Raw genomic sequence first — 25405 nt, 5'->3', positions numbered from 1 at the left:
AAAAGTTTGGCTTCATTTCAACCAAATAAAAAGGTATTGAAGGCTATTAGTATAATTGGGGCATTATTGATTTACACTTTGTTGTTACAAGGTTAGCATCAAAATGTTAATGAGAAATCCACCTATATCTTATCTGCACTTATTAACATTGAAATCAGAGTAATAATACAAATTAAATAGCTGGCTCACAAATTAAAGAAGCTGCAGGTATAGATTATGGATCCTATTTAAATTGTATTTTACTATGAGTGACGAGAGAACATTATAAATGTTGTAAACTAAGGCGTGGTATTTGCCACAACCTTGGTAATAAATCAAGTAATAAAACATAATACGATTTTCCCATTTCTCTGCACTCACAAAAAAAAAAGAAGTATGTCAGGCATGAAGCACATTCAGTATTTCATTCTGAAACGGTTTCAACAAAACTTAATTTTTAAAATAATATAATTTACTGCAAACTTTTATGACCAACATTAACCAGACCACACAGCAATTCCTGGAACAAGGAAGTTCAGTATCAGAAACCAATTTAGAGACAGCACTGATGATCAGACACTTGCTGACACACTATTTTTCATGCACTACAGAAGGTCTATCCAAACTAGCATACAAATGGCAATCACACAAAACATGTATATATAATAATAACAATGCAATGTAATACTGTATCTCATGACATAATGCAATTAGTATTTCAGCAAACAGGTTTAGGCAATTTGAAGACATCTTTAAGCAAGCTTTCAAATAGATTTCTGCAGGTCACAAACATCACTGAAAAATACATTAAAAGCATAGGCCTAGTTTTAAACATTAGTGAAAGGTGGGCAAGATGCAGAGACAGCAAATTTGATGATTAGTTGGAAGTGCTAATCTGATTTTCATAGACCTGTGTGTAACACCACACATATATTTTTATTACTATTTTTTTTTTATGCATCAAACCCAACACACCAAAAAAAGCTGGACGGCACGAACCTATAGGATAGCAAACAGGTTTGTAACAGAGTTTTGAAAACATCACCCCCCCCCCATCTAAAATGGGTATTTTAAAAATGTACCACAGTTATTGGATTGTGTGTTTAAAATGGATGTTCCTGTTCTGACTTAGACGGAAAACCCCAACATTTTCTTTCATGATTTGGATAGAACATACAATTTTAAACAACTTTCCAATTTAATTCTATTACAAAATGTGCTTCATTCTCTTGTTATCCTTTGCTGAAGGAACTGAATTACACTACTGGCAGCTAGCTGAACACATCTAGTTAGCCAATCACAAGAGACAAATGTGTGCAGGCACCAATCAGCAGCCAGCTCCCACTAGTGTAGGAAATGTACGTATTATTTTTCAATAAGGGATACAAAAAGAACTTAAAGGGACACTGAACCCAATTTTTCTCTTTTGTGATTCAGATAGAGCATTTAATTTTAAGCAACTTTCTAATTTACTCCTGTTATCAAATTTTCTTTGTTCTCTTGCTATCTTTATTGAAAAAGAAGGCATCTAAGCTTTTTTCTTGGTTCAGACTCTGTACAGCACTTTATTATTGGTGGATGAATTTATCCACCAATCAGCAAGGACAACCCAGGTTGTTCACCAAACATTGGCCGGCATCTAAACTTACATTCTTGCATTTCAAATAAAGATACCAAGAGAATAAAGAAAATTTGATAATAGGAGTAAATTAGAAAGGTGCTTACATTTTCATGCTCTATCTGAATCACAAAATAAATATTTTTGGGTTCAGTGTCCCTTTAACACATTTGAAAATAATAAAAGTGTCTAAAAAGGACATGCTCTAGCTGAATCATGCACGTTTAATTTTGACTTTCCTATCCCTTTAAAAACGTTTTGCTTTTGCACTTGTAAAGTTGCGTCACTGTTGGTGTGATAAGAGCCAGTGAGCATTTTTATCTTTGATGTTCAGCTGTGCATAGATATGCACTTCTTGTTCGTATCAATGCACAGCTTTTTTTTTACCTTTTCAATCAAACATTTTAAGTTTTTATTGTTCGTTCATATTTATGATCTCTTATTGAGTTGAATATCCCTTTAATGAGCTCTGTTTAGAAAACTTTTAAAGGGACTCTCAAGTCAAAATTAAACTTTCATTATTCAGATAGAACATGCAATTTTAAACAACTTTCCAATTTACTTCCATTAACAAAATGTGCAGTCTTTTTATATTTACACTTTGAGTCACCAACTCCTACTGAGCATGTGCAAGAATTCACAGAATATACGTATATGCATTTGTGATTGGCTGATGGCTGTCACATGATACAAGGGGAGTGGAAGAAGACATAACTGAAATTTTTCAGAAAAAAAATCTACTTATTTGAAGTGAACTTCAGTCTAAGTGCTATTGCATTATCTTGTTATCATGCATTTGTTTATGCAAATCGACTGTATTGACTGGTCCTTTAACTCTCTTAATTTTAGGGTGCATACTTTATCATTTTAGAAACCTCTGTCTGCTGCTAGTTCCTTCCTAAGTGCCTTATTTTGATCAAAACTCGTTGACTAACCTTATTTTGCAGCTCTGAAGAATATGGGGGCGTACAAGTGTACTTGTATTTAGTAAATGTATCACGTAAACATATTTTTCATGTCAAATTTGATCACTGGTAGTCCAAACTAGAAATATCTACCAAGTATTTCTAGTCTGTTTTTAGGATCAGTCCTATATATATTTTCTGCTAATTTTAGTTTCTATGAAATATTATCTAACAAGCCTTGTTACTGAAGATTCCGTATGATCAGAACATTTTCCCTTTTTATTTCATCCTGTGATATTCTAAGCATTTTCTTGTGTTTATATTATATATATATATATATAAAAATATATACACATACAGGTAGCCCTCAGTTTACGCCGGGATTAGGTTCCAGAAGGAATGGTTGTAAATTGAAACTGTTGTAAATTGAAACCCAGTTTATAATGTAAGTCAATGGAAGTGAGGGCGTTAGGTTCCAGGCCCCTCTCAAAATTGTCATAAGTAACACCTAATACATTAGTTTTAAAGCTTTGAAATGAAGACTTTACATGCTAAACAGCATTATAAACCTAATAGAATAATCACACAACACAGAATATATAATTAAACTAAGTTAAATGAACAAAAACATTTGCTTAACAGCATTATAAACCTAATAATATAATCACAACACAGACTTTACTTGCATTTTTCTGCAAACAGTTCTTTCTATGCATTCCAATCTGGACTGATTTACAGACAGGAAGATCTTGTTCCTTTGAAATCTGCTCGATAGCTCAGGTCTGGTTAAACTAATTAATTTCAGCTTGCTTGGCTTGCATATCTTTGCTGCAACACAAGCGGACAGCTCCACCTACTGGCTTTTTTAATCAATGTAGTGCTTCTCAATGCTTTTCAATAGCAGTCACATGACTGAAAAAAAAAGGTTGTTATTCTGAAACGGTGCAAATTGAACCGCTGTAAACCGAGGGCCACCTGTACAGTGCTGCTGGATGATATCTAAAAACTAGTGTTTCAGCATTGAAGACATAATAGAATATCCCTTGCTGAAGTAATTAACACAGATGAAATTGCAAACATCTTGCTCATAGTTGCCTTTGCACTGACGACCTACACGGGGTAGCTTTGCTAAGGATATATAAAGCAGTCAAGATTTCTATCAAATAACCAAGTTTCTTGCAGGAACAGCTTGTTACACACATACAGCATCCCACAGAATACTATTTTAAGATGGCTTGATACACCCAGATTTGTTTTAAAAAATGAACACATATTGTTGTACTAGTGTATACACTATATATGGCATAGACAAGTCCATCTGAGTCTCCTAACTTTTTGTATTATTCTACATATATCCCCATGCTCATTTACTAGTAAAATTGTATGACTCTCTTAAATATCAAATAATTGCATACATTCTGCATTCATTATGTATAATGTAGTTCATGAAAAGTCAACAGAATACTCCTACTCCATTGGCCTGCCCATATCTCCAACTCACTAATAACATTGTGAGAGACAAGACATATACATAAATAAAGTATAATAATAATAATAATAAAATATACATGCATCTGGAGATCAAGAGATAGGACTTTTAAATCAAATTTATATAGACAAAATAAGTTAATCTATGGAAATTATGGACAAAATGCAAATGGTTAATACAAATTGTCATTAAATAGATTATGCAAACAGCTATTTAAATGATTGTATATGTGAAAAAAAAAATAACCAAACTTTACATGATATAACAAAATAAAATTGCATACTGGTATCAGAACTAATTTTCTGTCAAGTACCATACATATATAATTTATAAACGATGCAATTACGTTTTCCCTGCAATGTCTGTATGTCTAGTTTATCAGTTTCATATATTAGAGGCTGTGTGTGTGTGCGAGAGAGCGTCAGTGGTTGGTCTCAATACATATGAGTTACAGCTTGCACCAGACAGTTGCCTGCCGATGAGTCTGTACACAAGACCCCCACGGAACAAAAAGTTGAATGACACATAGCTCTTTCAGCATCTGCTCTGCAGGGATATCACCCAGTCACACGCATCATAAAGTTTCTACCCATCCAAATGAAGTAAGAGAAAAGGAAAACTAGTTCACAATAAGCAGGGAACTCGCAGACCTTGTCAATGAAACACACGTGCAGTATACATTTAGCTGAGCTTCACGACTCCCGGGTCAGCTCCCCTAAATTCCCTATATTAGTGAATCTCTCCCGCTTATTTCATAGGGTGCTCCTCTCTCCTCATTTCTTATCTCCCTACCCCCTCCAGACGCAATCTCACTCTTTCCCCTATCTCCCTGTCACTCAAGTGAAATGTGGAAGTGAAAGAGAAGACGTTAGCTACTGATACTCCCACCCCCTGTGCGGTTAATGGCCAGGTCCCTATGTCGACCCTTCCCAGGGGGACTCTACCATCAGTTGGTCAAAGAGGGGGGGGTTTATGTGGGGGTGAAAGGTGACTTGTGTTTACCTCCAATGTACAGGTATAAAGAGACAGAATGCGGTAGAATATACGAAAAAGTGTTACTCACCCGCTGGGTAAAGTGTAGAGAGTTCCAAGCACCTGGTGTGCGGTGATCTGCCCTCACTCAGGGACGAGAGAGGAGAAACAAACACAGGGGTCGCAGTTTCTGCGCTCTCTGGGATCTCTTATCTTTCTCTCTGCTTCTCAGCTCTTTCAGTCTTTCTCTAGCAGGAAGGAAGAAGGGAATGAGGCAGGGCTTACGTGAATGGATGCAAACAGCTCCTCCTAACCCTGTTCTCTGTGAAAGAGAGACAGAAAAAAAAAAACGAAAGAGAGAGAGAGAAGCACCCACCCAGCAGCCCTGTATCTCTCTTTTGTTTTCTCACTTCCTCCCCTCCTCCACAAGTTTTCTTTCTTTCTCTCTACCAAAGACTGGGGATTTTTTTCCCTTTGAAACTTAAAAGCAGAAGCTTGTTTTTTTTCTCTTCCTCCTTTCTCTTTCTCTTTCCCCTTTTCTGTGTTTCTGTTTTATTATGCTTTATAATACATGTAATACACACGTACGTAAATAATGAATAGTTCTGAACTAATATGCTATTGTAGGTGATTATAACAATGTATGGGTTTTTTTACACACTAATTGGATATGTTACTTTTACCCTGAAAAAAAAACACACGCTCTATATCATCATCTGTCTTTTCAGTTATCAAGCTCATCCAAAAGTAATGTCACTGTTAATATTGGCTACATCATTACTGTACAAATTGGAGAGTTGATTCATTTGGGGAATTTTAAGATTTTGAATACTTTATCTTTCACTTTCTATATCACTGTATGGTGCAATAATTTTTCATACTTCTTATGTCATTTCTTTCACATCCAGATTTTTGTTTTAATAAAGATATACATAAAAATAATCAAAGTATATAGTTGTTTAAAGATCTAAGTTTTTAAGACACAATTATTTCACTGTGGGTATCACCTGCCTTTAATGTAATTGATCTCTCCTGCCTTTATAAATATGTCTTAAAATAATTTAGCCAGCAACAATATATATATATAATATGTTACCATTTTATCTTATTAGTTTTGGACTTGTGTAATATATCATTTAGAAAGATAAGTACAGGGTGTAGATAGATAGACAGATGATAGATATGTTTTCAATAAGTACTAAAACATTTATATAAAGAATAAGAATGCAGTAATTGTAAACTTTCAGAAACAATTTTATATATATATATATATATATATATATATATATATATATATATATATATATATATATATATATATATATATATATATATATATATATATACTGTATATAGCTATAGTCCAACAGAGCGCACTCTCACCAACAGATCCAGCAACCAGGGTGCAGGCAAAAATAGATGACAGACATGCACTCTCAGGATTTTTAAATGTGCTTTATTGTGCACACTACAATAATAATGCAGTGACGTTTTGGGGATCTCACCCCTTCATCAGACTCAGTATATATATTTATCTTGAGTTTAGAAATTACCATAAGTAATTTGGGTATAATCACATCACTGTGAATTCAAGAACATCTGAATTCTAGAAACGCAGCCATTGCCTCTCTGCTGCCATCTAGAGAAGAATAAAACAGGGTTGTCATTGCAGAAACATTCCCAATTAATCTCAATAAACCTTAGCTTTAGTCCCATCAAACGCTTACAAATCAAAGAGAAGTTATCATATTCATTAACCTCAGGTTTTGTATAGCCACTGAAATGAAGATAACCATTTTTCTGATTATATTTTAATCTATATTATATATTTTGAATGTATATACATTTGATGGCTGGTAATACATCATATATTGGAATTGTAGTTTGGTGTTAATCCAATTATTTTGGTACAAGTTAAACATATTCTTTCCACACACACAATTATATATTTTATATTTGGAGTAACTAAAAGAAGGAAGAGGTAAGCAATGTTTATTCCTTTCCTTATGATGTAGGAGTTTGCATAAGTTTTTTTAAGGTTTCCTTGTACAGAATAATGACACTGGGTTCTAAAGAAAGTTCCCCAAAATGTCAACCAATAGATAGATGATAGAAGATAGATAGATTCCATGGCAAAAATGTTAATGCCAAACTTTAATCTTTAGTAGTAATTGTGTGTATTGTGTTTGTGTTGTACAGTTTAGTTTTTGGGTAGTGTATGTGGTGTCTATGTGTAGTGTTGTGTGTGTGTGGTGTTATAATTATTATCACTTTTTGAGCTGACATGTTTGAGTACAAGGGAAGCTGGTGTGAAATGAGAGCGTTCTGAAGTAAGGAAAAAATAGATATGTTAATACTGGTTGTAAGCATCAGTGAATTGTAGTGTGTTTTTAGGGAACGTTTCATGCTCTGAAAGCTTAGAGTAAGGTATATGTGTAATATGTTTGTGAAGTGTGTACTGTAGCATTTATGTAGTGTTTTTGTAGAGTTTGGGTGGTATGTGAGTAGTCTTTGTGTTTTTTTATTTTGTGTGTTTGTGAAATGTGTGTTTATGTATTTTATGTGGGGTTTGTGTGTTGTTGTGTGTGCAGTGTACATGTAATACAACTTACACTTATATATACTGTACATGATACAGGAAACTGCTGCTGGTACCCACTGCCCTCCAGGCACAAGCACAAGACAGAACAATATCTGGGACTACAACAAATCTGGGGCGCGATCCGATAAAGATCGTAGTTTGCGGCGCAAGTAAGGGAACCCCCACCGCCCGTAGTTTCAGCTCGCAACTCGAGCTATCCCATATACAGTGCCGTCAGATGCTAAAGTGCCTTAAGTCGGATAAACCAGTGATGTCCAGAAATCTGCGTAAGTACAAATTTCTGGAGTCGCCAGTGACTTACGGCACTTGAGAAACTGCCGGCGCCTACAAAACTTGACTAAATTATTAAATCTCCCATACTGTCTAACACGCCTCCCAAACATAGCCCGACATGTCTAACCCTCTATCCGCTATCCCCCCTCACTATCCTAACAATAAAAAATGTATTAACCCCTAAACCGCCGCTCCCAGACCCCGCCGCCACCTAATAAAGTTATTAACCCCTAAACCCCCGCTCCCGGACCCCGCCGCCACCTAATAAAGTTATTAACCCTTAAACCGCCCGCTCCCGGACCCCGCCGCCACCTACATTATCTATATTACCCCCTAATGTGAGCTCCTACCCTGCCGCCACCTACATTAACTACCCCCTAATGTGAGCTCCTACCCCGCCGCCACCTACATTAACTACCCCCTAATGTGAGCCGCTTACACCGCCGCCAGCTATATTAAAATTATTAACCCCTAATCTAATCCCCCTACCCCGCCGCCAGCTATATTAAAATTATTAACCCTTAATCTAATCCCCCTACCCCGCCGCCAGCTATATTAAAATTATTAACCCCTAATTTAATCCCCCTACCCCGCCGCCAGCTATATTAAATTAATTAACCCCTAATCTAATCCCCCTATACCGCCACCAGCTATGTTAAATACATTAACCCCTAATCTAATCCCCCTATACCGCCGCCAGCTATATTAAATACATTAACCCCTAATCTAATCCCCCTATACCACCGCCAGCTATATTAAATACATTAACCCCTAATCTAATCCCCCTACACTGCCGCCAGCTATATTAACTATATTAACCCTAATTATATTAGGGTTAATATAGTTAATATAGTTATTATATTATATATATTAACTATATTAACCCTAATTTTATTAGGGTTAATATAGTTAATATCGTTATTATATTATATATATATTAAGTATAATAACCCTATCTAACTCTAACATCCCTAACTAAATTCTTATTAAAATAAATCTAATTAATATTAATATTATTAATTAAAATATTCCTATTTAAATCTAAATACTTACCTATAAAATAAACCCTAAGATAGCTACAATGTAATTAATTAATAATGTTTTTGTATTTTTTTATTTGTAACTTAGGTTAGGATTTATTTTACAGGTAACTTGGTATTTATTTTAGCTAGGTACAATAGCTATTAAATAGTTAATAACTATTTAATAGCTACCTAGTTAAAATAATTACCAATTTACCTGTAAAATAAATCCTAACCTAAGTTACAAATAAAAAAATACAAAAACATAGATAGAATCCTATCAGCCAATCGGAATTCGATGGGCGCCTTCTTGGATGAAGTCATTTAAAGGAACCTCATTCGTCGGGATTCGTCGTGCTGGATGGATGTTCCGTGTCGGAGGAGCGAAGAAAGAAGATTGAAGATGCCGCTTGGAAGAAAACTTCGCCCCGATGGAGGACCTCTTCTCTGCCGCTTGATTGAAGACATCGCCGGATGGAAGACTTCTTCTCTGCCGCTTGATTGAAGACATCGCCCGGATCGGATGAAGAGTTCTGCCCGGCTGGGTGAAGACAAGGTAGGGAGATCTTCAGGGGGGTAGTGTTAGGTTTATTTAAGGGGGGTTTGGGTTAGAGTAGGGGTATGTGGGTGGTGGGTTGTAATGTTGGGGGGTGGTATTGTGTTTTTTTTTTACAGGCAAAAGAGCTGATTTCTTTGGGGCATGCCCCGCAAAAGGCCCTTTTAAGGGCTGGTAAGGTAATAGAGCTGTTAACTTTTTTAATTTGGAATAGGGTAGGGACATTTTTTTATTTTGGGGGGCTTTATTATTTTATTAGGGGGCTTAGAATAGGTGTAATTAGCTTAAAAATCTTGTAATCTTTTTTTATTTTTTGTAATTTAGTGTTTGTTTGTTTTTGGAATTTAGTTTAGTTTATTTTATTGTATTTTAGTTTAGATATTTGTAGTTTATTTAATTTAATGATAGTGTAGGTGTATTTGTAACTTAGGTTAGGATTTATTTTACAGGTAAATTGGTAATTATTTTAACTAGGTAGCTATTAAATAGTTATTAACTATTTAATAGCTATTGTACCTAGTTAAAATAAATACCAAGTTACCTGTAAAATAAATATAAACCCTAAAATAGCTACAATGTAATTATTAATTACATTGTAGCTATCTTAGGGTTTATTTTATAGGTAAGTATTTAAATTTAAATAGGAATATTTTAATTAATAATATTAATATTAATTAGATTTATTTTAATAAGAATTTAGTTAGGGATGTTAGAGTTAGATAGGGTTATTATACTTAATATATATATAATATAATAACGATATTAACTATATTAACCCTAATATAATTAGGGTTAATATAGTTAATATATATATAATATAATAACTATATTAACTATATTAACCCTAATATAATTAGGGTTAATATAGTTAATATAGCTGGCGGCGGTGTAGGGGGATTAGATTAGGGGTTAATCTATTTAATATAGCTGGCGGCGGTGTAGGGGGATTAAATTAGGGGTTAATGTAATTAATATAGCTGGCGGCGGGGTAGGGGGATTAAATTAGGGGTTAATGTAATTAATATAGCTGGCGGCGGTGTACGGGGATTAAATTAGGGGTTAATAATATTAATATAGCTGGCGGTGGGGTAGGAGCTCACATTAGGGGGTAGGTAATATAGTTGGGGGCGGGGTAGGAGCTCACATTAGGGGGTAGGTAATATAGATGGCGGCGGTGTAAGGGGCTCACATTAGGGGGTAGATAATGTAGATGGCGGCGGTGTAAGGGGCTCACATTAGGGGGTAGTTAATGTAGATGGCAGTGGTGTAAGGGGCTCACATTAGGGGGTAGATAATGTAGATGGCGGCGGTGTAAGGGGCTTACATTAGGGGGTAGATAATGAAAATGGTGGCGGTGTAAGGGTCTCACATTAGGGGGTATGTAGCTGGTGACGGTGTAGGGGGATCACATTAGGGGGTTATACTTTTAATGTAGGTGGCGGCGGGGTCCGGGAGCAGCAGTTTAGGGGTTAAATACTTTATAAGGGATTGCGGTGGGGGATCGCGGTTGACAGGTAGATAGGCATTGCGCATGCGTTAGGTGTTAGGATTTATTTAGTAGTTCGCGGTTGACAGGTAGATAGACATTGCGCATGCATTAGATGTTAGGTTTTATTTGGCAGGTAGTTTAGGGAGTTACGGGGCTCCAATAGACAGCATAAGGCTTACTACGGCTGCATTTTGTGGCGAGGTGAAAATGGAGTAAGATTTCTCCATTTTCGCCACGTAAGTCCTCACGCTGTATATTGGATACCAAACTGCGCGGGTTTGGTATACCTGCCTATGGGCCAAAAAACTACGGCCGAAGGCAGAAATATACGAGCGTAACTTCTAGGTTACGCTGTATATAGGATACCAAACCCGCGCAAAATTCGGCGTTGCTGGCTTTTGCGGGCGACGCTGCATATCGGATCGAGGCCCTGGTGACAAACGGCTACAAATTTCTGTTCAGTGTGCCCTAATTTTTTCAACTATTTTCTTCTACTGATCTTGCTCAAAACACCATCAAAATAAGTGACTTTCACAATTTTCTTAGTATATGTTCATGGTAAATTTCATAATTGGTGTGGTTTTTGTTGTGGGTGTGTCCAACTAATTTAAATGTTCAGACATTGAAAAGTACCTTTTTATTAGCACTTAAAGGGACATGAAACCCAAAATTTTCTTTCATGATTCAGATAGAGAATACAATTTTAAACAACTTTCCAATTTAACTATATTATTTAATCTGCTTCCTTCTCTTGTTATCATTTGCTGAAAGGTTTATCTAGGGAAGTTCATGAGCAGCAGGGAACCTAGGTTCTAGCTGTTGATTGGTGGCTGCATATATATATTGAATGTGATTTGCTCACCCATGTGTTCAGTTAGAAACTAGTAGTGCATTGCTGCTCCTTCAACAAATGATACCAAGAGAATGAAACAGATTAGATAATAGAAGTAAGTTAGAAAGTTGTTTAAAATTGTATTTTCTATCTGAAACATGAAAGAAAAATTTTGGGTTTCATGTACCTTTAATCCCTTCTATAATAATTCCATTAAGCAAGAACCGACTGCTGCCCAAATCTCCTCCACACAGTTGTTTCATTGCATTTTTAAAACATATTTGTTCCTAAATTCCATGGGGGTGGGTGCTTTGAAATTTAGGCTTTGTGATTTGTGTGTGTAAAAGAGGTAAAGGAACAAGAGAAGAAAGGGCCAAATCAGACTTGCTTCCCCCCAACAGGATTGGTTTTATATGCATGCTCGCAGTGCCAAATTAGCCCTCCCCCACAGAATTGCATAAAGATTAAATAGATAAAAGTTTAATGACTAAAGTAGTAAAGGACCTTTAGTAAAAAAATGTTTTACATCTATCGTTATTCATGTCTAGGTAGACTCAAGAGCATACACAGATCTTCAGCATTCACATCTTTTTCGGCTATGTGGAGCAGGTTCGCATAAGCGAGCCTGCTGCCACATATGTAAAGGGATATTAAACAGTTCTCATTTGGAAAAAAACAAATATGTTAAATCAAAGTAAGCATAAAAAGAAACAGATTGTGTCAAAAAAGCAAACAACTAACTTTTTTTTCTTGCAAAATGAGCACTTAGAAATTGTCAGTGTAGCACATTGCCCTCATTCTGACTAATCTGAGCATGAGCAAATCTGAGCATGAACAAATCTATTCAATTTATAGTAAACCAAATTATGTTACTCTAGAATTTTTCTGACATCAGGCTAGATAAGCCTTCCTGTAGAGACCACAGCCTCCTTGCAGGGCTGTGACAGAAAGTAATTGGCACTGCACAAATGTAGTGTAAAAAAAGAAATAAAATGTAAAATCCATTTAAAATGATGAATAATACATATTGCAATAATTTCTATTAAGTGTAAGCCACTGCTTAGTGCTTTTTATTACAACAATGAAAGAGACTGTTTAACATCAATTAAACTGCTTCTTTTTCCTCTCTACCACCTCAATCACCCCTGACATGCCTGCTCTAGCATAATTGGTTCTGCTGGATACAAGGGGCGGCATTGCACAAGAAACCTCTTGTGCAATGTTAAATGTTACTGTGCAATGCAACATCACAAGTGGTGATTGCAGATGGACAAATTAATTACTTGCAAACCTGTCTGCCTGCAAGGATGGTACATTTTGCCCTATATGAGTTACTGTTGCATTGGTCCAGAAATGACAGTAGTACACTGTGATTAAGATGATCAGATTTCCAAGACCCAAATTCGGGACACCTCATAAAAGATGAGGAGGGGGTAAAATAAATAAAAAAATAAATGAGGATATTTTGAATGTGAAAATAGTTTACCTACAATGAAAATCAGTAGTAAAACTATTGCTAAGATAAAAGTGAGCTTTGAATAGTCCTAAATCGTTCTTCCTTTATCTGAACACAGCTGAAAACTACACATTATGTCTGAGTAAGAAAGTATATGTAGCGAACACATCTCAGACTCACTACACATCTTACATTGACACAATAAGCAGTGCATTCATATACAAAGACTATACAACATATATACAAACACACTACACCAATGGTTCTCAACCCAAGTGACCTCAAGGCCCGGTAAATTTTAGCCGGATGTCTCCAGGGCCTGGTAGTCAAAAATATATATATATACAGTTGTATGTAAAAGTTTAGGCACCCCTGACAATTTCCATGATTTTCATTTAAAAATAATTGGGTTTTTGGATCAGCAATTTCATTTTGATCTATCAAATAACTGAAGGACACAGTAATATTTCAGTAGTGAAATTAAGTTTATTGGATTAACAGAAAATGTGCAATATGCATCCAAACGAAATTAATTAGACAGGTGCATACATTTGGACACCCTTGTCATTTTGTTGATTTGAATACCTGTTACTACCTAGCACTGATTAATTGGAACACACAATTGGTTTGATGAGCCCATTAAGTCTTGAACTTCATAGACAGGTGCATTCAATCATGAGAAAAGGTATTTTAGGAGGCCAATTGTAAGTTGTTGTTCTTTTTGACTCTCCTCTGAAGAGTGGCAACATGGGGGCCTCAAAACAAAGATTGTTCAACATTATGGTTTAGGGGAAGGCTACAAAAAGCTATTGCAGAGATTAAAGCTGTCAGTGTCCACTGTGAAGAACATAGTGAGGAAATGGAAGACCACAGGCACAGTTCTTGTTAAGACCAGAAGTGGCAGGCCAAGTAAAATATTGGAGAGGCAAAGGATGGTGAGAACGGTCAAAAACAGCCCACAGACCACCTCCAAAGACCTACAACATCATCTTGCTGCAGTGGTGTCACTGTGCACGGTTCAATTCAGCGCACTTTGCACAAGGAGAAGCTGTATGGGAGAGTTATGCGGAAGAAGCCTTTTATGCACACACACCACAAACAGAGTGGCTTGAGGTATGCAAACACACATTTGGACAAGCCAGCTTCATTTTGCAAGAAGTTGCTGTGGACTGATGAAACAAAGATTGAGTTATTTGGTCATAACAAGGGGCGTTATGCATGGCGGCAAAAGAACACAGCGTTCCAAGACAAACACTTGCTACCCACAGTAAAATTTGGTGGATGTTCCATCATGCTGTGGGGCTGTGTGGCCAGTGCCGGCACTGGGAATCTTGTTAAAGTTGAGGGTCGCATGGATTCCACTCAATATCAGCAGATACTTGATAATAATGTTGAGGAATCAGTCACAAAGTTGAAGTTACACCGGGACTGGATATTTCAACAAGACAACGACCCAAAACACTGCTCAAAATCAACTCTGGCATTTATGCAGAGGACTAAGTACAATGTTCTGGAAAGGCCATCCCAGTCCCTAGACCATGATATCATTGAAAATCTGTGGGGTGATTTGAAGCGGGCTGTCCATGCTCGGCAACCATCAAACCTAACTGAACTGGAAACGTTTTGCAAGGAGGAATGGTCCAAACTACCTTCATCCAGAATCCAGACACTCATTACAGGCTATATGAAATGTCTAGAGGCTGTTATTTCTGCTAAAGGAGGTTCTACTAAATATTAATGCAATATTTCTGTTGGGGTGCCCAAATTTATGCACCTGTCTAATTTTGTTTGGATGCATATTGCACATTTTCTGTTAAACCAATAAACCTAATTTCACTACTGAAATATTACTGTGTCCTTCAGTTATTTGATAGATCAAAATAAAAAAAATTGCTGATCCATTTAAGAAGCAGAAACTGCTTCTTTTCCCTCTCTACCACCTCAATCACCCCTGACATGCCTGCTCTAGCATAATTGGTTCTGCTGGATACAAGGGGCGGCATTGCACAAGAAACCTCTTGTGCAATGTGAAATGTTGCTGCGCAATGCAACATCACAAGTGGTGATTGCAGATGGACAAATTAATTACTTGCAAACCTGTCTGCCTGCAAGGATGGTACATTTTGCCCTATATGAGTTACTGTTGTATTGGTCCTGAAAAGACAGTAGTACACTGTGATTAAGATGATCAGATTTTCAAGACCCAAATTCGGGACACCTCATAAAAGATGAGGAGGTGGTAAAAAAACTAAAAATAAATGAGGATATTTTGAATGTGAAAATAGTTTACCTACAATGAAAACCAGTAGTAAAACTATTGCTAAGATAAAAGTGAGCTTTGAATATTCCTAAATCGTTCTTCCTTTATCTGAACACAGCTGAAAACTACACATTATGTCTGAGTAAGGAATTATATGTAGCGAACACCTCTCAGACTCACTACACATCTTACATTGACACAGTAAGCAGTGTATTCATATACAAAGACTATACAACATATATACAAACACACTACACCAATGGTTCTCAACCCAAGTGACCTCAAGGCCCGGTAAATTTTAGCCGGATGTCTCCAGGGCCTGGTAGTCAAATATATATATATACAGTTGAATTCAAAAGTTTAGGCACCCCTGACAATTTCCATGATTTTCATTTATAAATAATTGGGTGTTTGGATCAGCAATTTCATTTTGATCTATCAAATAACTGAAGGACACAGTAATATTTCAGTAGTGAAATTAGGTTCATTGGATTAACAGAAAATGTGCAATATGCATCCAAACGAAATTAGACAGGTGCATAAAATTGGGCACCCTTGTCATTTTGTTGATTTGAATACCTGTAACTACCTAGCACTGATTAATTGGAACACACAATTGGTTTGGTGAGCCCATTAAGCCTTGAACATCATAGACAGGGGCATTCAATCATGAGAAAAGGTATTTTAGGTGGCCAATTGCAAGTTGTTGTTCTCTTTGACTCTCTTCTGAAGAGTGGCAACATGGGGGCCTCAAAACAACTCTCAAATGACCTGAAAACAAAGATTGTTCAACATTATGGTTTAGGGGAAGGCTACAAAAAGCTATTGCAGAGATTTAAGCTGTCAGTGTCCACTGTGAGGAACATAGTGAGGAAATGGAAGACCTCAGGCAAAGTTCTTGATAAGGCCAGAAGTGGCAAGCCAAGTAAAATATCGGAGAGGCAAAGGATGGTGAGAACGGTCAAAAACAGCCCACAGACCACCTCCAAAGACCTACAACATTATCTTGCTGCAGATGGTGTCACTGTGCACCGTTCAACAATTCAGCGCACTTTGCACAAGGAGAAGCTGTATGGGAGAGTGATGCGGAAGAAGCCTTTTCTGCACACACGCCACAAACAGAGTGGCTTGAGGTATGCAAACGCACATTTGGACAAGCCAGCTTCATTTTGGAAGAAGGTGCTGTGGTCTGATGAAACAAAGATTGAGTTATTTGGTCATAACAAGGGGAGTTATGCATGGCGGCAAAAGAACACAGCGTTCCAAGACAAACACTTGCTACCCACAGTAAAATTTGGTGGATGTTCCATCATGCTATGGGGCTGTGTGGCCAGTGCCGGTACTGGGAATCTTGTTAAAGTTGAGGGTCGCATGGATTCCACTCAATATCAGCAGATACTTGAGAATAATGTTGAGGAACCAGTCACAAAGTTGAAGTTACGCCGGGGCTGGATATTTCAACAAGACAACGACCCAAAACTCTGCTCAAAATCTATAAATGGTATTTATGCAGAGGAGCAAGTACAATGTTCTGGAATGGCCATCCCAGTCCCCAGACCTGGATATCATTGAAAATCTGTGGGGTGATTTGAAGCGGGCTGTCACCTTCATTAGACATGTGCGTTTCGATTCGTTCCGAATCCAAATTCGGACGAATTTGATAAATTCGGAGATTCGGATCGATTCGAATTTCTGAATTACGGTAGTACCGAATCTACCGAATAAACCCAAATTAGTTCGGATTTATTCGGTAGATTCGGATGGCCATGGATTACACTAGTATTGTACAGTATATTAGGTTATATCACTTTGCTATGGGTTACACCTAATATACAGTACATAATACTAGTCTAATACACAGCACATCCCACCTAACACATACCGAAATTCTGAATTTCCGAATCGAACCGAATCCAGCCGAATTTATTCGAATCTGAATGAATCCGAAACGAATTCATTCAAATTTTTCTGAAATCGAATCGATCCAAACCAAATTCGAAAAAATACGAATCGATCCGAACCGGGGCATTTTATTGCTGGGGCATCAATTTTTTGCAGGGGGCTGGGGGCATTATTTTATTGCGAGGGGGCTGGGGACATCATTTTATTGCAGGGGGGATGGCCTGGGGGCTTAATTTTATTGCTGTGGGCATCATTTATTGCAGTGGGGAGGGTGGCCTCATTTATTGCAAGGGGGCTCAGGGCATCATTTTATTGCAGCGGGCTGGGGCATAATTTTATTGCTGGGGGCATAATTTTATTGCAGGGGGGGTTGGGGGAATAATTTTATTTCAGAGGGGCTGGGGTATCATTTATGGATGGGGGCATAATTTTATTGCAGAAAAAATGGGGGCATAATTTATTACAGGGGGGCTGGGGATTCATCTATTGCAAGGGGCTGGGGACATCATTTTATTGCAGGGGGGCTGGGGGGAATCATTTATTGCTGGGGGCATAATTTATTACAGAGGGGGCTGGAAGCATAATTTTATTGCAGGGGTGCTGAGGGCATCATTTTATTGCAGCAGGGCTGGGGCATCATATATGATTTGACCGCTGACTCCTATTGGTGTGGTGCAAGTTACGTGAGGTGTCATTTATAAAAGCTCAATAACACAACTCGGCATACCATCATGTGTACAATACCTCAAGGTATGGATTTACAATTGTATAAAGTAAATACACAACTGTAATTTGTAGCTAACCAGCTTGCCTTAGTTACAGTAAGTATCTGCAACTAAGCTTAAGCAATTGACACCATTTCAGTTGCTTCCCATTTCTATACATTTTTGCTTTGGGTTTTTATGGTATTATTATATGTAAGATTATGTGAATATTGGACATCAATGTCTAATGTCTACAGCAAAGAATGTAACTGCAAAGTTAAACTTTACTTTCGTTGTAACTTGGTGTAACTAAGGTACTTTTTGTTTAAATGTAATGCCAGATTTGTTTTCAGTTGCATATAAAATGCACACTTATGAGAAAGCATGCCAATGTACACTACCTAACTGCTTTCTATAATGGCTGGGGCTATGAATCAAACCTTATTACAACAGGTAGCTGCTGTAACTTGGTATTTACATTACCCTTGTGTACTGTGTAGTGTGTGTGCATGTAGTGTGTGTGCATGTAGTGTGTGTGTGGGCGGGGGGCTGGGTTGTGAGGTGTGTGAGTGTGGGCTGTGTGTGTGTGGGGGCTGTGTGTGTGTGGGGGGGGGGGGGGGCTGTGTGTGTGGGCTGTGTGTGTGTGGGGGCTGTGTGTGTGTGTGTGGGGGGGCTGTGTGTGTGTGGGCTGTGTCTGTATGGGCTGTGTGTGTGGGCTGTGTGTGGTGTGAGTGTGTGGGGGCTGTGTGTGTATGGGGGGCTGTGTATGTGTTGGCTGCGTGTGTGTTTGTGGGCTGTGGGGGGGGGGCTGTTTGTGTGTGTGTGTGGGGGGGGGGTCTGTGTGTAGGGTTGCCAGGTGTCCGGTATTAGACCGGACTGTCCGGTATTTCAGGTTACTGCCCGGTAATATTATTTTCAAAAAAACGGACATAGCCTTAGATAGCTTAGATGCGTTTTGATTTTTTTTTTTAAATGTTTTTACTTTGGTGGCCAGAGTCCAGGCCACATCCGGCTATACTCAACCTACCTACCCAGTAACCCAAGCCCAACCGTGTCCACCGGCACCCCTTGTAGCCCTACTAGTTGTCTCTGAATCAGCTGTAGTGGCTGCAGCAGGACTAGTCTGCACTTGCATCCTGATTCTTCAGCCTGCGCCTTGCGTGCTGCTTGTGTGAGACTGTTGGACGTCACGTGATCACGCTCGTGACGTCACAACAGCAAAAAAGACCAGTGGGCTGCGCTGTACTACACATGCTGCTTGCGAGTGCGAAGGAGTAGGTTTACATTTATATACTACTACCTACAAACAGTGAAAAATGTACATTTCTTATTTAATACTCTATCTGAATCAGGCCATTTAAATTCACTTCTAAGTCAATTTATAGTGAATGCTGCACCTGTGTGATCATTTTGCCCTAGAGCAGCCTTTAAAGGCACATATTTTTACAGTTCCTTTCCTGAACAGCACTTCTTTGGGAGAAAGGGACAGTCTACTTGAAAATAGTTATTATTTAAAAAAAATGTATCCTTTATTACCCATTTCCCTATTTTGCATAACCACTATTATATGAATACACTTTTTACAACTATGATTCATGTACTGTATTTGCGTGTGTAACTGTATTGCAGCGGGCTGGGGCATAATAAAGGGACAGAAAACACTTTGCAGTGTTTGTGTAACTGTGTGTGTGACAGTGTATGTGTAACTGTATGTGTGACAGTGTGTGACTGTGTAACTGTATGTGTGAGTGTGTGTGTGACAGTGTATGTGTAAATGTATGTGTGACAGTGTGTGTAACTGTATGTGTGAGTGTTTGACTGTGTATGTGTGACACTATATGTGAGGCAGTCTGTGTATGACTGACTGAATGTATGTGACAGAGTATGTGAATGTGTGTATGTATATATATATATGTGCATGTTTGAGTGTGCTTTGTTAGGCTGACAGCATGTGTGTGTAGTTAAGTGTGAGAGACTATAAATAAGCAGACTTCATTGTGAAGCTTTAAGATTGTGTATGACTGTGTGTAAATCTGACAACAGGAGGAGCTACATGTGCATAAATAATTAGAAATATTGCTGTTTCTAGATTCTTCCTTAGTTTGAATATATATATATGTGTGTGTGTGTGTATATATATATATATATATATATATATATATACAGGTAGCCCTCAGTTTACGCTGGGGTTAGGTTCCAGAAAGAATGGTTGTAAATTGAAACCGTTGTAAATTAAAACCCAGTTTATAATGTAAGTCAATGGGAAGCGAGGGAGTTAGGTTCCAGGCCCCTCTCAAAATTGTCATAAGTAACACCTAATACATTATTTTTAATGCTTTAAAATGAAGACTTTAAATGCTAAACTGCATTATAAACCTAATAAAATAATCACACAACACAGAATATATAATTAAACTAAGTTAAATGAACAAAAACATTTGCTAAACAGCATTATAAACCTTAATAAAATAATCACACAACACAGACTGCATTTGCGTTTTTCTGCAAACCGTTCTTTCTATTCATTCCAATCTGGACCGATTTATAGACAGGAAAATCTTGTTCCTTTGAAATCTGCTGGATAGCTCAGGTCTGGTTAAACTGATTAATTTCAGCTTGCTTGGCTTTGCTGCAACACAAGTGGACAGCTCCACCTACTGGCTATTTTAATAAATGCACTGCTTCTCAATGCTTTTCAATAGCAGTCACATGACTGGAAAAAAAGGTTGTTATTCTGAAACGGTGTAAATTGAACCGTTGTAAAACGAGGGCCACCTGTATGTATATATATATATATATATATATATATATATATATATATACAGGGAGTGCAGAATTATTAGGCAAATTAGTATTTTGACCACATCATCCTCTTTATGCATGTTGTCTTACTCCAAGCTGTATAGGCTTGAAAGCCTACTACCAATTAAGCATATTAGGTGATGTGCATCTCTGTAATGAGAAGGGGTGTGGTCTAATGACATCAACACCCTATATCAGGTGTGCATAATTATTAGGCAACTTCCTTTCCTTTGGCAAAATGGGTCAAAAGAAGGACTTGACAGGCTCAGAAAAAAACAAAAATAGTGAGATATCTTGCAGAGGGATGCAGCACTCTTAAAATTGCAAAGTTTCTGAAGCGTGATCATCGAACAATCAAGCGTTTCATTCAAAATAGTCAACAGGGTCGCAAGAAGCGTGTGGAAAAACCAAGGCGCAAAATAACTGCCCATGAACTGAGAAAAGTCAAGCGTGCAGCTGCCAAGATGCCACTTGCCACCAGTTTGGCCATATTTCAGAGCTGTAACATCACTGGAGTGCCCAAAAGCACAAGGTGTGCAATACTCAGAGACATGGCCAAGGTAAGAAAGGCTGAAAGACGACCACCACTGAACAAGACACACAAGCTGAAACGTCAAGACTGGGCCAAGAAATATCTCAAGACTGATTTTTCTAAGGTTTTATGGACTGATGAAATGAGAGTGAGTCTTGATGGGCCAGATGGATGGGCCCGTGGCTGGATTGGTAAAGGGCAGAGAGCTCCAGTCCGACTCAGGGTGGAGGTGGAGTACTGATTTGGGCTGGTATCATCAAAGATGAGCTTGTGGGGCCTTTTCGGATTGAGGATGGAGTCAAGCTCAACTCCCAGTCCTACTGCCAGTTTCTGGAAGACACCTTCTTCAAGCAGTGGTACAGGAAGAAGTCTGCATCCTTCAAGAAAAACATGATTTTCATGCAGGACAATGCTCCATCACACGCGTCCAAGTACTCCACAGCGTGGCTGGCAAGAAAGGGTATAAAAGAAGAAAATCTAATGACATGGCCTCCTTGTTCACCTGATCTGAACCCCATTGAGAACCTGTGGTCCATCATCAAATGTGAGATTTACAAGGAGGGAAAACAGTACACCTCTCTGAACAGTGTCTGGGAGGCTGTGGTTGCTGCTGCATGCAATGTTGATGGTGAACAGATCAAAACACTGACAGAATCCATGGATGGCAGGCTTTTGAGTGTCCATGCAAAGAAAGGTGGCTATATTGGTCACTGATTTGTTTTTGTTTTGTTTTTGAATGTCAGAAATGTATATTTGTGAATGTTGAGATGTTATATTGGTTTCACTGGTAAAAAATAAATAATTGAAATGGGTATATATTTGTTTTTTGTTAAGTTGCCTATTAATTATGCACAGTAATAGTCACCTGCACACACAGATATCCCCCTAAAATAGCTATAACTAAAAACAAACTAAAAACTACTTCCAAAACTATTCAGCTTTGATATTAATGAGTTTTTTGGGTTCATTGAGAACATGGTTGTTGTTCAATAATAAAATTAATCCTCAAAAATACAACTTGCCTAATAATTCTGCACTCCCTGTATATATATATATATATATGTGTGTGTGTGTGTGTTTTTTTTTTTTTCATTTTAAAAATTGTGGGGGCAGAGTTGGATGCGGAGATGGGGCGGGGTTGAAGGTGGAGCTGGAGGCAGAGATAGGGCGGGGTTGGAGGCGGGGAGAAAGGGGGCCCCATTTTGTCACCCTGCCGTGCTTGGGCCCCGCATTGGAGTTGGAGGTGGAGACAGGGCGGGGTTGGAGGCGGAGACAGGGCGGGGTTGGAGGCGGGGAGAAAGGGGTCCTCATTTTGTCACCCTGCCTTGCTTGGGCCCCGCATTGGCTAAGGCCGGCCCTGCACACAGTAGCTATATCACAATATGGAGAGTTTCCCTCACTGTATGCATGGCATGAGGGCTGTCACAAATATTTACACAATATGGAGACTGTTACGATATTTATATGACTCACAATATAATCCCTAAGGGCAATTACCACCCAGTATGGGGCTGTCACATACAATCTGATGGACCTTAGCAGAACTATTCTGGTTGGTTCTTCATACTAGAATGATTTCTGAGGCACTGCAAACACTGATACAACACATAAACGCTCCTCACCTGTCCATGTCGCCGCACTGATCCCTTTGCAGACTTACCGCCCAACAAGCAGTTGACACCCCTTTAACTAGGGATACAATTTTTGATCCCATATCTTTTTTCCATACGCCTTTGACGTAAAAAGTATGAGGCGCCAGTTCTTGTCAGTGCTCAGTACTATGGACAGGGACTGTCAAGTTAGGAGCATGGAGGGAGAGAGCAAGGTGGGTGAGGAAAAGCTGAAGAAAGATGTCATATATATGTGTGTGTATATAAATGATATAATATACCATATAATATTGTGTAGTACATATACACATACACACTCACACACAATTTAACTATACAATTATACGATACACATGTTCCATATTTTTCTTTCCTACAGTTCTATGATTTTATGAATTGGTTATTAATAAAATTGAATTCTAATTATCTTTCTCTAAAGAGACATTATACTTCTCTTTTTTTGTCCCATGCTCCCTAGAGAGCCCAAAAAGCAAATCTACACAATTTGTGGTTATCATATTTATGTAGTATCAAGGTATTATAAACACTCTGTAGTTTTATAAATATGTAGTATATATCAGGAAGTAAACAAAAAAAAATATCCACATAAAAATAAAGCATTTTAAACTGATTTTGTTAGCATATATTGCAGTATTTTACCATTTCAAAGCACTCCAGAGATGCACCCCTTGAAAAAGACTTTTGAGTTTATCTTTTTTCCTTTGCAACAGATAACTGTAGAGGAGAAAATCCTTGGGAGTTATTTCATACAACAAAGTAGGAAGACAATACAGCAGGAAATCCCAGCAGGATGCTTGCTTGTGCAGGAAGTAAGAGTATAAGAAGCAAACAAGTGATACGTCTTTGTCACTTTATAAGTCAGTGGTCAGATCTCACCTGTAATATTGCAAACCAAATATTGGCACCATATTGTGGACAAAGATAAATAAGTTAAAGAATATTTATAAGTGTGCTGATGTTGTAGCTTAAAGGGACAGTAAACACTTTGCAATTACAATTTTCTCCAACATTGGTGTGTCCGGTCCACGGCGTCATCCATTACTTGTGGGATATTCTCCTCCCCTACAGGGAAAGGCAAGGAGAGCACACAGCAAGAGCTTTCCATATAGCTCCCCCTCTGGCTCCGCCCCCTGTCATTCTCCTTGCCGCTCTGAACAAGTAGCATCTCCACGGGGATGGTGAGGAGTTTGTGGTGTTAGTTGTAGTTTTTTATTTCTTCTATCAAGAGTTTGTTATTTTAAAATAGTGCTGTTATGTACTATTTACTCTGAAACAGAAAGAGATGAAGAGTTCTGTTTAAAAGAGGAGTATGATTTTAGCAGCAGTAACTAAAATCGATTGCTGTTCCCACACAGGACTGTTGAGATGAGAGAACTTCAGTTGGGGGGAACAGTTTGCAGACTTTTCTGCTCAAGGTATGACTAGCCATTTTTCTAACAAGACTGTGTAATGCTGGAAGGCTGTCATTTTTCCCTCATGGGGATCGGTAAGCCATTTTCTTAGACTTAGAAAGAATAAAGGGCTTATTATGGGCTATTAACTGGTGGACACTCTTAAGGGCTAAATCGATTGTTTATTTAAGTTTTTATTTAAAGTTTGAAGTGGATTTCACACTTTTATTATTTAGGGAACGTTTTTTATCGCCAGGTACTAGTTAAGACACCTTCCCAGTCAGGAAGGGCCTTTCACTGTATTAGGCAGAGCCTCATTTTCGCGCCATTATTGCACAGTTTCTTTTAAGTACAGTGCATGCAGATGCATGTGAGAGGGTCTGGTGTCCACTGAAAAAGTTCCTAGAAGGCTTGAAATACCCCCCTGGGATAGTTGAAGTCACAACAAAGGCTGTGGCTGGGACTGTAGTTTGGTTAAAACGGCTCCGGTTTCCACATTTTAAGGGTTAACAGCTTGAAAATTGGGGTGCAATACTTTGAATGCATTAAGACACTGTGGTGAAAATTTGGTAAAGATTGGATAATTCCTTAATAGTTTTTCACATATTCAGTAATAATGTGTGCCCTGTTTAACATTTAAAGAGACAGTAACGGTTTTGTTTTAAAACGGTTTTTGTACTTTATTAACCAGTTTAAGCCTGTTTAACATGTCTGTACCTTCTGATAGATCATGTTCTGTATGTATGGAAGCCAATGTGGTTCCCCCTTCAAATATATGTGATAATTGTGCCATAGCGTCCAAACACAGTAAGGACAGTATTGTCACAAATAGTAAGGTTGCCCAGGATGATTCCTCAGATGAAGGAAGTAGAGATAGTTCTACATCTTCTCCTTCTGTGTCTATACCAGTTATGCCCGCGCAGGCGACCCCTAGTACTTCTAGCGCGCCAATGCTTGTTACTATGCAACAATTGACGGCAGTAATGGATA

General features: G+C 38.1%; 1 protein-coding gene across 1 annotated transcript in view; it reads right to left on the bottom strand.

Annotated features, from left to right (window-relative positions):
- Positions 1–5196, bottom strand: part of ZNF710 (zinc finger protein 710) — a 125331-nt gene extending 120135 nt beyond the window's left edge. Inside the window, exon 1 of the mRNA XM_053717688.1 lies at positions 5055–5196. The gene's annotated coding sequence lies outside the window, so the exon portion shown is untranslated. The remainder of the gene's footprint in view (positions 1–5054) is intronic.
- Positions 5197–25405: the final 20209 nt, after the last annotated feature.

Source organism: Bombina bombina, chromosome 6 (assembly GCF_027579735.1).
Source record: "Bombina bombina isolate aBomBom1 chromosome 6, aBomBom1.pri, whole genome shotgun sequence".
Classification (NCBI taxonomy): Eukaryota; Metazoa; Chordata; class Amphibia; order Anura; family Bombinatoridae; genus Bombina; species Bombina bombina.
This window is presented reverse-complemented; position numbering and strand designations above follow the sequence as displayed.